This window comes from Sapajus apella, unplaced genomic scaffold, assembly GCF_009761245.1.
Source record: "Sapajus apella isolate SASKATOON/1434 unplaced genomic scaffold, GSC_monkey_1.0 scaffold13, whole genome shotgun sequence".
Taxonomy (NCBI): Eukaryota; Metazoa; Chordata; class Mammalia; order Primates; family Cebidae; genus Sapajus; species Sapajus apella.
Window position 1 is genome coordinate 28,637,971 of NW_022436953.1, and position 12,297 is coordinate 28,650,267.

Here is a 12,297-nt window from a genome sequence, read left to right on the forward strand (position 1 = left end):
AATCATAGAGCTGCTTTCTTCTCTTCTTTTGTATGTTAAAAAACATGACATAAAATTTACTGTCTTCACCATTTTTAAGTGTTACACTTCGGTAGTGTTAAGCATATTCACACAGTGTAGAAGAGATCTTCCGAAGTTTTTCACCTTGCAAATCTGAAATTCTATACCCATTAAACACTAACTCCTTATTCCCATATCCCACCTGCCCCTAGCAAACACCATTTGATTTTCTGTTAATTTGACTCCTATCTAAATGAGCCAAATTCTTGTGCAAGTAGAATCTTACATATTTATCTTTCTGTGACTGCTTGTTTCACTTAGCATAGTGTCCTCAAGGTCCATCCATGTTGTAGCATGAGGTAGGATTTCCTTCCTTTTCAGGGCTGAATAATATTCCATTATATGGGTAGGCCACCTTTTGTTAATGTATTCATCCCTGGGTGGATAGGTCACTGCCACCTCTTGGCTATTGTGAACAGCCAAGAACATGGGTGTGCAAATATCTCTTTGAGACCCTGATATCAATTCTTTTGCATACATTCCCAGGGCTGGGATTGCTGGATTATATGGGAGTTCTACTTTTAATTCTTTGAGGTATGTCCACACTATTTTCCATAGGGTTTGCAACATTTTAGACTGTTGCATCCCAGCAACAGTGCAAAGGGGTTCTAATTCCCATTCTTTTCTAGATTTTTTATAGTAGCCATCCAGCAGGTATGAGGGTTGGATTTGCATTTATCTCCTGCTTAGGGATTGAGCGCCTTTTCCTATGCTTCTTGGCCATTTGGCATATCTTTGAAGAAATATCTATGTAAGTCCTTTACTCACTTTTTAATTGTTATTTGACTGTTTGTTATTAAATTGTGATTTCTTCTTCTGTAGAGATGTAAAGATTTTCTGTATCGTTTTGCGTTTAACCACAAAAATTGAAAAAGAAAAAGAATGACTAGATAGTTGTAATGGAAATCCAGATACTTATATAGACATGATTTCCAATATAAGCCAGATAGAATTAATGGGTGAATTTAAACTATCAACACAGCCACTGTGAATCATCATTCAGACAACGAACATTTCCTGGCAACTTTCTCAGGCAGCCCTCCTGAAGGCACTGGGATATGAATGTGGAAAAGGCGAGGCCTCTGCCTTCAAGGAGCTCACAACGATTCAGAAGAAAGGCAGGGGGTTTTGTCTGATTTTTAAAAACCACCTTTATTGAGACATACCATATAATCCATCCATTTAAACTATACAATTCAATAGGTTTTGTATATTACATTATTAATTTTTAAATTTATGTTAAAATATAAATGGTATAACATTTACCATTTTAACGATTTTAAAGTGTTGTTTGTTTCATGTTTTAATCAAAGGATTGTTTTGCTGTGTCAGGGTGCCTGCTGCCTGCTAAGCCTATGGAGTCTTCTAAGAGAAGCTTCCCTCTGCTGATGGGATGATGGCTGGATGTAGTCAGATGGCCATGTCTTGACCACACAACCCAGTCTTGTCCTGTCCGCTTCATTCAAAGCCATACACAGGTGCCGCAGCTAGGGAGAGCTGTGGAGCACAAGACTTTTGGGTGTGCTCATTGACGGTTGGCCAGCAGTCTTCAAGGTGGTTAAGCTCTTCCTGCTACTCTTGGGTGGCTCCTGAGAAAAGGTAAATGCATTAGCCCTTATTCCTGACTCACCGGTTCCCTTCAGTTAAAGGATAAATACTAGAGGGAAGCTGGTAGGGTATCTGAACATGCTCCTCCATCATTTAGTCACTAATCCCCAATTACTTTTTTAAATTAAATAATTATTTGGGTTATTGACCAAATTACTCATTGACATGAATGAGTTTATTTGTTCAAGCATCAAAAAATCCCAAAAAGCACCCAGTGGAAAGCCCTCTTCCCCTTCCTAACTCCTATCTGCCAACTACCTATCCCTCTCAGCTGGGAACCAGGGTTATTAGCTCTCTCTTTTGCTTTTATTACTTTTTCCTTTCAGATGTTTTAAAGCCTTTACAAGCCAATACAAATGTATATTCTTCTCCTCTCTTCTTTTATCATAAATGGTACCATAATATATACATTCTTCTGCATCTTGCATTTTTCACTTAATATATTTGGAGAGCTTTCATCCTACTTTTTTATTATCACAAATAACAAGAAATCAAGACTCCTTATGGGAAGAATTTCTGCAAAGAATTTAATTAGTACCTTATATCTAATATGTGAGTTTTTTTAAATCAGTATCTACAGAGTACACCAAAATTTACACCTTGATAATTTACAGCCTAAATTACCTAGGTCATTTAAATGGAAAAAGACCCCATTTCTACCTGAATTATCTAGGCAATTGTGGTTGATTAGAGTGGATTAAAAAATACATGAATCTTCCCCATTTCCCATCAGACAAAATCTGGGTCTTGATCCAAACTTCTCTTCAAAATCAGCATAGCTGGATTGTGGCTTGAATTGATTTGCCAATGTTTCAAATATAAGGCAATGCTCAGAAAGATGAGAAATGGCTCGGTGGAAACCATTTTGTATCCTAGAACACCAGCAGAACACTGAAGGGTAAATAAAGAGCCCCTGAAATGTGAAAAACATTCACTGGAATTCAAGATTGTGGCAGATTCTGAATTAGTAGGTCAGCTCCCCAAGAAAAACCACGTCATTAATCAAAAATGAAAAAAAAAATTCTCCTTTCAAGAGTTATATATATTGCAAGAAACTGGACTCGACTTGAAAATTCACCTAGTCACTGCAGCTGGGCTATTCTGAGCAAAGCTCTTGCTGACCACCCAGCTAGTGCCCAAGACACACCATGAAGGTAAATGGAATTAATTGCATCTGAGGAAACAATGTGGATACAGAGATGAGTTACTGAGAATTAAAACGGACTAAATTTAATACACCTCAACTGATAATTCTTTCCTTTTGACCTTATGTGGGAAAATAAAATGAGGTGAGAAAATGGGAAAATTGCATTTTGGTGAAAATATCTCATGTATAGCAGCAGTCCCCAACGTTTTTGGCACTAGAGACCAGTTTCATTGAAGACAACTTTTCCACAGACTTGGAAGGGGGATGGTTTTTGGATAATTATACAACTCACCATCATGTAGAATCAGTGGGAGCCTGAGCTTGTTTGCCTGCAACTACATGGTCGCATCTGGGGGTGATGGGAGATAGTGAGAGATCATCAGCCATTAGATTCTCTTAAGGAGCAAGCCACCAGATCCCTCCCATGCACAGTTCACAATAGGGTTCATGCTTCCATGAGAATCTAATGTCACCGCTGATCTGACAGGAAGTGGAGCTCAGTGGGTAGTGTGAACAATGTGGAGTGGCTGTAAATACAGATGAAGCTTCGCTAGCTCACCTGCTGCTCACCTCCTGCTGTGCACCCAGTTCCTAATGGGCCTTAGCCCAGATCTATACTGGTCCATGGCCTGGGGCTTGGGGACCCCTGATGTACAGGTCTCTGATGACATGCATCATCACTCCGTTAAATCTTCTCCTCCTTATTAAATTATCACCCAAGGCAGTCCACCAGCTGTCTCATCCCACCCTCTCTCACTTTGTCATTGCATCTCAACCCTCAATCCTTTGAAAATGGATACGTACTTTAGTGCTGGTGAAACAAACAGGCTGCACACAGGCGAGTACCTCCTAGTCCAGCCCAGATTCCACCCCTGAAGATGATTAATGGAGCCTGCTACCTTGGACTTCAGGGTCTGGCATGCTCGAGAATTCACAGAACTTTAATATTTTTCCCAGATGTCTCATAATTATGACAATTTGGTGTTTTAAAAATAATCTATATTTTATTTCTTTAATCCCTTTAACAGATTTATGACTTAACATTTCGTCAATAGCATGAACTCGTGGGGTTTTTGCCAGAGAAAGCAACTTTAATCACTGGAAGTTGTCTGTTGCAACATTTATTCTTAAACCTCAAGTAAGCGGGACTGGTTGAGAGATTTCACGTGTGCCTGGGGAGGAATTCATTTGTGCCACCTGCCCCAAAGCCATGTCACAGCTCCAGCGAGGAGAACACTGGGGTTTGTGAGCACATTGTTTTTGGAGAAGGATAATGTGGCAGGAGTTTGTTATTTAATAACCAGTTGCCTTCCGAGCTGGAGAGTTAATCACTACCATTAAGTACTGATCACTCCAGGTGAGAAGATGAAAACAGCTTCACATTTGCAAAAGTTTGGAAGTCAAAAGGCTAATAGGCTAATGCCACTGAAACTTGACAAGAATGCTGTTTTCTCTTCGATTGCATTTGAGCTCCATTTCCTTGCTTTTGCATTACGTTCTTTTTATCTAAATGGAAATGAAAATAAAACGACTAGATCCTGGGGGACTGCCCCTTTCCAGGTTTTATCTGTGTATCATGTTTGAAATTTTTCACAATATGCCCCATATAATTTTTCTAATTAGAAAAAGCAATTGATATTCCTCATAACAAAAGAAAACTTTTTTTTTCATTCTTGTTTTTGTCTGGCTCAGCCTTCTGTGGCTCACAGGAATAGCTTGGGGTTTAAGGGTGTTTATTCAATTGTGATAAACAACAGCAGATTCTGGTTTGTGCTTTCTGACTCTATGAAAGATGAGATACATGAAGGCTGTGTCCAAGTAAGACAGCAAAATTAAAAGCAACAAAGAAGGTGGAGAGGAAGCGGCCATTTCTATCCTACTAGGCGTTTGTCTTCAGTTTCTGTCTTTCAGCTCCTCAAAGCCATTCCGCACACTCTGCCAGGAATCAGCTTTGGCATTAAAAGCCAGAGAATGTGATGTACAGGGGTAGGAGTGGTGTGGCTTACAGAGGGATAAATTCAGCTGACACTGACTCTGTGACACTGCCACTCAACCTTGCAGGCAATTTTAGTCGCCTGGGGAGCTTTACAAAACACTGTTGTCTGTGTCCACCCCCAGAGATTCGGATGCCATTGCCCTGGATGTGGGCCAGGTGATTCTACTGGGTAGTAAAACTCAAGAGCCTACACCAGTGCCCTCCCCTTTCTACCCTCTGCTGTTGCCAAAGCCCTCCTTTTTAACGTGTGGTCGGTCCAGGGACTCACAGCACCAGCAACACCTGGGAACTTGATAGAAATGAAGAATTTCAGACTTCGACCCAGAACTTCTAAATCAGAATCTACATTTTAACAAGATTCCCAAGTTTACTGTGCGCACATTAAACTTTAAGAAGCACTGATCCAGGACTTCATAGCTCTTGCCCAGACTCGTCCAGTCTCCAGAGGAATCTTCTGTTCTCTATTCTCTCCCATTTCAAAACAATCTCCATATTGAAGTGATCCAGAATAAGCTGTTGTGGCATAAAAGTTATTTTGAGCTGAAGGCATTTGAGTTTCCAAAATTCCCTTATCTACCTAAAAGAAGAGCTTCCACAAAACCCAAAATACTAAATTGTCATAAATTTCCTCCCCAGCAGCAACTCAAATCCCTACTCCCTGTGAACCAAAAAGTATCTGAGACATGTCTCAATCAATTTAGTAACTTTATTTTGCCAAGGGTAGGACACACCCGACACAAAGCCTCAGGAGGTCCTGCCGACATGTGCCTAAGATGGTCAGGGTACAGCTTGCCTTTATGCATGTTAGGGAGACATGAGACGTCAGTCAATACATGTATGGTTTACATTGGTTTGATCCGGAAGGTAAGGACAACTCAAAGGGCAGCCAGGCACTTCCGGGTCATATGGAGATTTCAATATATTCTGATTGGCAATTGGTTGAAAGAGTTATTGTCAGTAGAAGGGAATGTCTGGGTTAAGATAAAGGATTGTAGAGTTGAAGGTTTTATTGTTCTGATGAAGCCTCCAGGTAGCAGCCTTCAGAGAGAATAGACTGTAAATGTTTCTTATCAGCCTTAGGGTATGTATTGATGGTAATGCTGAAGGGGTACAGTTAAGCATGTTCGGCCCCCAGTTCCCATCAAGGCCTGAACTGGGGGGTGGGGAGGCCTTTGAATTTTATTTTTGGTTTACATCCCAAACAAACATCCAAATCCATCATATCTCTCATCTATTCTCCTAAGGGCACATTTATTTTTCCAAAAAGACATTTGTTTTTCCATAAGTGACCCTTCTCCCCTTCCTCTAAGAAGTCATAGTGCCCTTTCCCTGTTAAGATGATCCTTAAGCCCCAATTCTAACTGCCTCCTTGAGTCACATTTCTTTGTGAACTCCCACACATACATATGTAATTAAATCAGAGAGGTTTTTTTCTCTCACTATTTTGTCTTTTTTCAGTTTAATTTTCAGGCCCTCAGTACAAAACATAAGACAGCAGAGGAAAAAAAATTTCTCCCTGAAACTGTGCACATGATCATATCACATGCATGCTGATACAAACAGGAGGCAGAAGGGCGGTTCCCCGGCAAAGGCCCCACCCTCAAGCCTGGAAACCCACGACCCTAAATGGGAACAGGCATTCGGTTTTCATGCTCAAATGTTGCCCTTTCCAAGACCACTCTGGCCCATCACACCCCTATCGAGTGCCCATATAAACCCCAAGCTCCATGAGCAGAAAAAAAGAAGAGCAGAAGGACAGCAGAGCATGTGGAGAGGAGTGGGGAGCGGAGGAGAGAAGAGAAGGAGCGTCTGAATATTGAGAGGAGTTTGGCTGGGGATGTTCAGAGAGGAGATTGACTAAGGGAAGGCCAGATTCCAGGGAAAGATAATCTTCCATTCCATCCCCTTTCCAGCTCCCCATCCATCCTGCTGAGAGCCACCTCCATTACTCAATAAAATCCCCACATTCACCATCCTTCAAATCCAAGTCACCTGATTCTTCCTGAACACCGGGCAAGGACCCGGGTACCAAGAGGGCAGGGTATAAAAGGCTGTCACCCTGACTCTCCACTGAGCTGGTTTAACACTTAGCCATTTGTGGACTGCAACGGCTGAAACAGCATTAACTGTAACACATCCCTAGATGCTACTGTGGGGCCGGAGCTTAAAAGTGCTCACCCTGGCTCCTGCACCTGCCTGTCCATGTGCTCCTTCTCCCAAAAAGGGTTTGAGCACACAGCGGGCCAAGCAAATGAGCCACACCCCTGTTGCAAGTCTTGCAAGGGGGTCAGGGAACAATGCCTATAGGATAGATTATAAACTCCTTAACATGGCAACAAGGCCACTCAAAACTAGGCTCCAGCACCCCTCTCTAGACATATGGTGTGTTCCTGGCTCCTTGAAACTTTGTCCATCAGACACATCCAAATCTAGACATTAAAGCCCTTTCATGAATCTGTGCCTTTGCACAGACTGTTCCCTCTAGTCTGTTTTTCTCTCTCTTCTACCCTGGTGATCACTGACTCTTCAAGACCAGCTTTAATGTTTTCCCATCCAGTATAGCTTTATCTATTTTCTTCTACAAAAGGGTTCTCAATGCCCCTAGTCTGTGACCTAGCACCTAGCATAGTACCTAGTACATAGGAGATACTCAAAAAAATAAATGTATTTGAATAAATGGAAGGATGGATAGATGGACCAAAACCCTAGTTTCCCAAATCTCTTCATCCACAATATTCAAAAATATTTAAACGTTGGTTCTACCCTTAGTTCTAAACAAGAGGAGCCTCTGTCCTGGGTTCTGAAATTCTGAGGGTTCTGCATATCACAAATACACACAATGAATGCTTTAAAAAAATATGCAAGTGGGCTGTGCATGGTGGCTCACGCCTGTAAACCCAGCACTTTGGGAGGCCGAGGTGGGAAGATCACCAGGTCAGGAGTTTGAGAGCAGCCTGACCAATATGGTGAAACCCTGTCTCTACTAAAAATGCAAAAATTAGCCAGGTGTGGTGGCACACCCCAGTAGTCCCATCTAGTAGGAAGGCTGAGGCAGAAGAATAGCTTGAACTCAGTTGCAGTGAGCCGAGATCGCACCACTGCACTCCAGCCTGGGTGACAGAGCAAGATTCCATCTCAAAAAAAAAAAAAAAAAGAACAACAAAAAAAACAAAAAACAAAAAATACACAGGTGCCTCTGTCCCTTGGGATTTGACAGGTAATGCTGGCAGAGTGCTAGGTGCCACCTGCCACCTTAAACGTTTACTCAGGTGACTAACATAGCTCAGGTCCCAGGGAAACACTTCTCTATGTCTCTTGCCCTATTCCTTGAAGCAGAAAGAAACTGAGCTTGGTTACCACGAAGGTTTGTGGGTTGTACCTGCATGTATCAGAAACAGACACTGCTTCAGAATCGGGGAGGACTTCAGCAGAAGTGCTTAGGTAAGATAAATGACGAATTAATTACCTTGTCAACTCCATCTTCTGAGATAAGGCAAACATAATAGATTCTCACATAATGAAGCATTCTTTCTATTTAGTGCTAAGAGTCCATTTTCTTCTGTCTCTTCATATTCTAATTTGCCGCCCAGAAGTCCTAAAGAATTAGTGCATAATTTGCAACCGTTGTATCTAATGTCTGAAGAATATTTTTCAAAAGTTAAATAATTCATATTACTCTTAAATTTGCATGTATGTGGATCTAGCTATGACGTGCATGAAGCCTGGTACCAACTCCCACGTGCATAACTAGACGACCATTGAACACTAGAATTGAAAGCAGTCCTATTGTTATAAACTATTTAATAAGATATGGCTAAGTTTTCAAAATTAAATTAAAAATTTTATTTTTAAAAAATGATTATTTTTTATATTTCTTAATCATGCTATTTTTCCTTTAATTTTAATATTTAACATCTCTTAAAAGTAGTATTTAAACATATAAAACCATTTTTGCCACATTTGCTTTCATTAGCTTTTTAATACAAATATATTTAAATTGTTTTTTCTTAAAAGACAATTACATTCTATTTTTAGTCTTTAAATGGCTGAGAATAAATGTAAGGCAAGATCATGATAGGAACAAAAGTCGACAATAGAACTCAAAAAGAAAAAAACTAAAAGAAAAAAAAAAGGCCCGGAATACCTTGAAAGAAATGGTTTGCTTAAATTTTGTAAAGCGGAAATAATAAAAGTGAGGAGTCTTCTACAAAAGCATGAGACAAAAAATTTGCTAGTAAGATATTACAACTGCTACATTTAATAAAGTTTTAATTATGGATCAAAACAAGATAAATGAGCAAGAAAATGCTTCTCATCAAATTCACAACCTCAAGAAGTCGATGCAATCCCTGGAACCTCACATTCTACAGGACATGAAGATTTAATTAGTGCTCAAAGCAATGAGAATGGAAAAGAGGATTGTTCATGACAAATTCACAGCTCAGGAGTGCAACTCCGGCCTGTCCTTTAGAAGGTGAAGAAATATCCACCCGTGAAGGCAACAACATGGATGAGAAAGATAAAATCTCCCAAGCACCACTCATTTAGGTCGATCCTAAAAATGAAGCTCATCCCCCTGACAGCATGAGAATGTTTCTAGCAAAACACAATCTGATTCAAATTAGCAAATACAATTTTTCACTGGGTGAGCATGGCAGGAAACTCAGTATTTCATTTTATACCAACATTCTTTCAAATGGAAAAAGAACCTCTAGGGACAGGCTTTCATATTTCAAAGTGAAACACAAACCTTTTGGTTATGTGGGTTACATGACCCATACCAATTTTCGAGATGAGTTTTGGCCAAAGAAGTTATGTTTGACCAGAAACATTTGAATTTTTAATTAAAATAACATGAAATGTCATTCACACACGTTAAAAAAAAAGTACACATGCAAATACTAGAAATTTTAAAATAGGCCAAACCACCAATAATATTCAACAATGATAAGTGCTCACCAGCTTAGAACCTTGTTGTGATGGTCTGAAAAAATATATTAGGGGTCCAATATGTAGTAAAAAGTAATAACGCTTTTCACAGTGTTAGCAAGCCCCGTATTCACAGAAACAATACAAGAATTCGAGGTTTAATAAAAATAACTTCAATTTTTGTGCTAGAATGGCCATTCGTCGTAAGACGAATAAAAGTAATAAAACAATCACTATCTAGGATGAATAATTCAAAATGAGATTACTAATTTAGTAGGTAATAGAGTGAGAAAATAAATCATACATAACACACAAACATAAGTAAATATTACTCAATGCAACTGGATGGTAGCAGGGACAAAGGTCATGTTGAACAACAAACATTTATGATATGTATTGTTGAAGAATAAAACAAGAACATATTACATTGTCTCCATACCTCAAAGTACAGGTTTCGATTTAAATGAGGAACTGGAAAGATAACTTACAATTTTAGGAATTAAGTTAAAAGATTGTTGAGGCTAAGTCTCTGAAAACTGCATGAACATATCTGGTAAAGGAAAAGGTGTATGAGCCAGAATATTGGTCAACAATACAGCAGCATCCGCTGTAAAGCCCATGGTATAAATTTGTCGCATAGTATAAATCTCAATATAAACACGTGGTCTCAACTTGACCTGTGGTGATGCCACCTTCAGAACAATCAACCAAGTCTGAAGGGTAGTTTCTGGACCCACCCAAAGAGGGAACACCTTCATGAAACATATATCCGATTTGACCTTACAAGCTCTCTCAGCATGTGATGGGAAGGCCAACTAAATGTTGCTCAAGCAATTAGATTTCATTTAAACAAGACAGGAGAAGAATTAGGCAAAGCAACAGAAGAGCTACAACAAAGGGATGTGAGTAGAAAGTTAAATTTATTTTGAATTTGCACTGTCCATAATCTTTTGGCACATATTGTTGCTCGCTCTCAATTATCAGAAACTTGGAAAAGAAAAAATAATTTAAGTGTGGCTATCTCACTGTTTAAATATTAAAATGTATTTTTTGAAATTTTAAAGAAATTTTAAAGTTTTCTAAATCAAAAGAGAATACATGTAAAATGTGTGACGTTCCAATAACAGGTAAAGAAATTAGAACAAGGAAACAAAAAATAATTGAGTAACTGTGAAGAAGAGCTACCTAAAAATAATTCCCAAATGAATTTTCCTTAGGTAATATTTTGGGGGTACTGTGGATCAAGGAAGAGTCTTAGTTGAGTAGAAACATGAAAAAACTGAGCAGTTTATTGACATTTTCAGCTTTCTTAATAATATCCCAGCATCGAAAATTTTGAAGTCTTCTTTCAAAATAAATTTAATAATTTAATAAATTTAATAAATTTAGAAATATTAAATCAATCTAGACACTACTTTAAGAGATGGCTAAAATTGCTAAATACATGATTGTTGTGTATATAATAAAATTATAATATTTTATGACATTTTCTGCAATAATTTATTGTATGTTATTCTACTATCATATGCGAATGTGATAGGTAAAACTCATGGTCTCTTTTGGCATCTAAGTATTACTGGGAGAAGTTTATTGATGACTCCTGCAGCTACCCCTTCAATTTGAAGTTAATAAACAACTAAGAACTATGATAAAAAATGTTGTCTAATTTGGCATTATTCCATGTGACATGTAAATTATATGGAAATCTTTATTATAACAAGATAATTAGTGATTTCAATGAAATGAAAACAAGAAATACAAATTTTATGGAATAAGTATATAATTTATGAGTTACGCATCTCAATTTTATTACCAACCCATCACCGACCCATCGGTAAAATGCTTAAACATACACAAGAATAATTAAATTTAGTCGTCTTTGAAATTTTGCCAACTTTCTGTCATGTACAAACTACAAGCATATTTTCAACACATTTAACACATTTGTTGTTAGTACGCGCTCATGTGCTGGGTCCCGCCAACGTCAGGAGTTGGCCTTCTTGTGCCCAGTGACAGACATTTCACCCCAGGCTCGTGCACTGTCACTCCTGGAACTTCAACAACACTTTGCTTTCTCTTCATCTTCTGGTTTTAACTCAGTAGCCGGGAAGAGGAAGCGGGGGTCAGGGGGGCACCCAGCATTGAACTTCCCTGCAGATCCCCGGGGACTGGGGCTGCTGAGGGGCTTCTCAGCACCTGCTCCGGCCCCTCTGCTGCCCTCCTGTCTGTTGATGGCTCCTGTCAGATGCCTTGTTGCAGCAGGATGTGGTTAGGAGTATGGCCACCACCACCTACCTCCCACGTGGCCTGCTTGTGCCACCTGAGAGGGCCTGCCTCCCTCAGTTCAGCAATCCCAGGGGCCCCAGGTGTACCTCCAGAAGCCGCATGCTTCAAGCCTGGTGACTGACAGCTCCCCCAAATGCCATGACTGTGTGGGAGAGGAGTGGTTGCCCATAGCTTCCCTGAGGTAGCCTCTGCAGCCAACGTTCAGCCATGGCATCTTGTCCTGGCTTTCCACATCTATGGATTTGGGACCTTCTCTCCTTATTGATTTCCT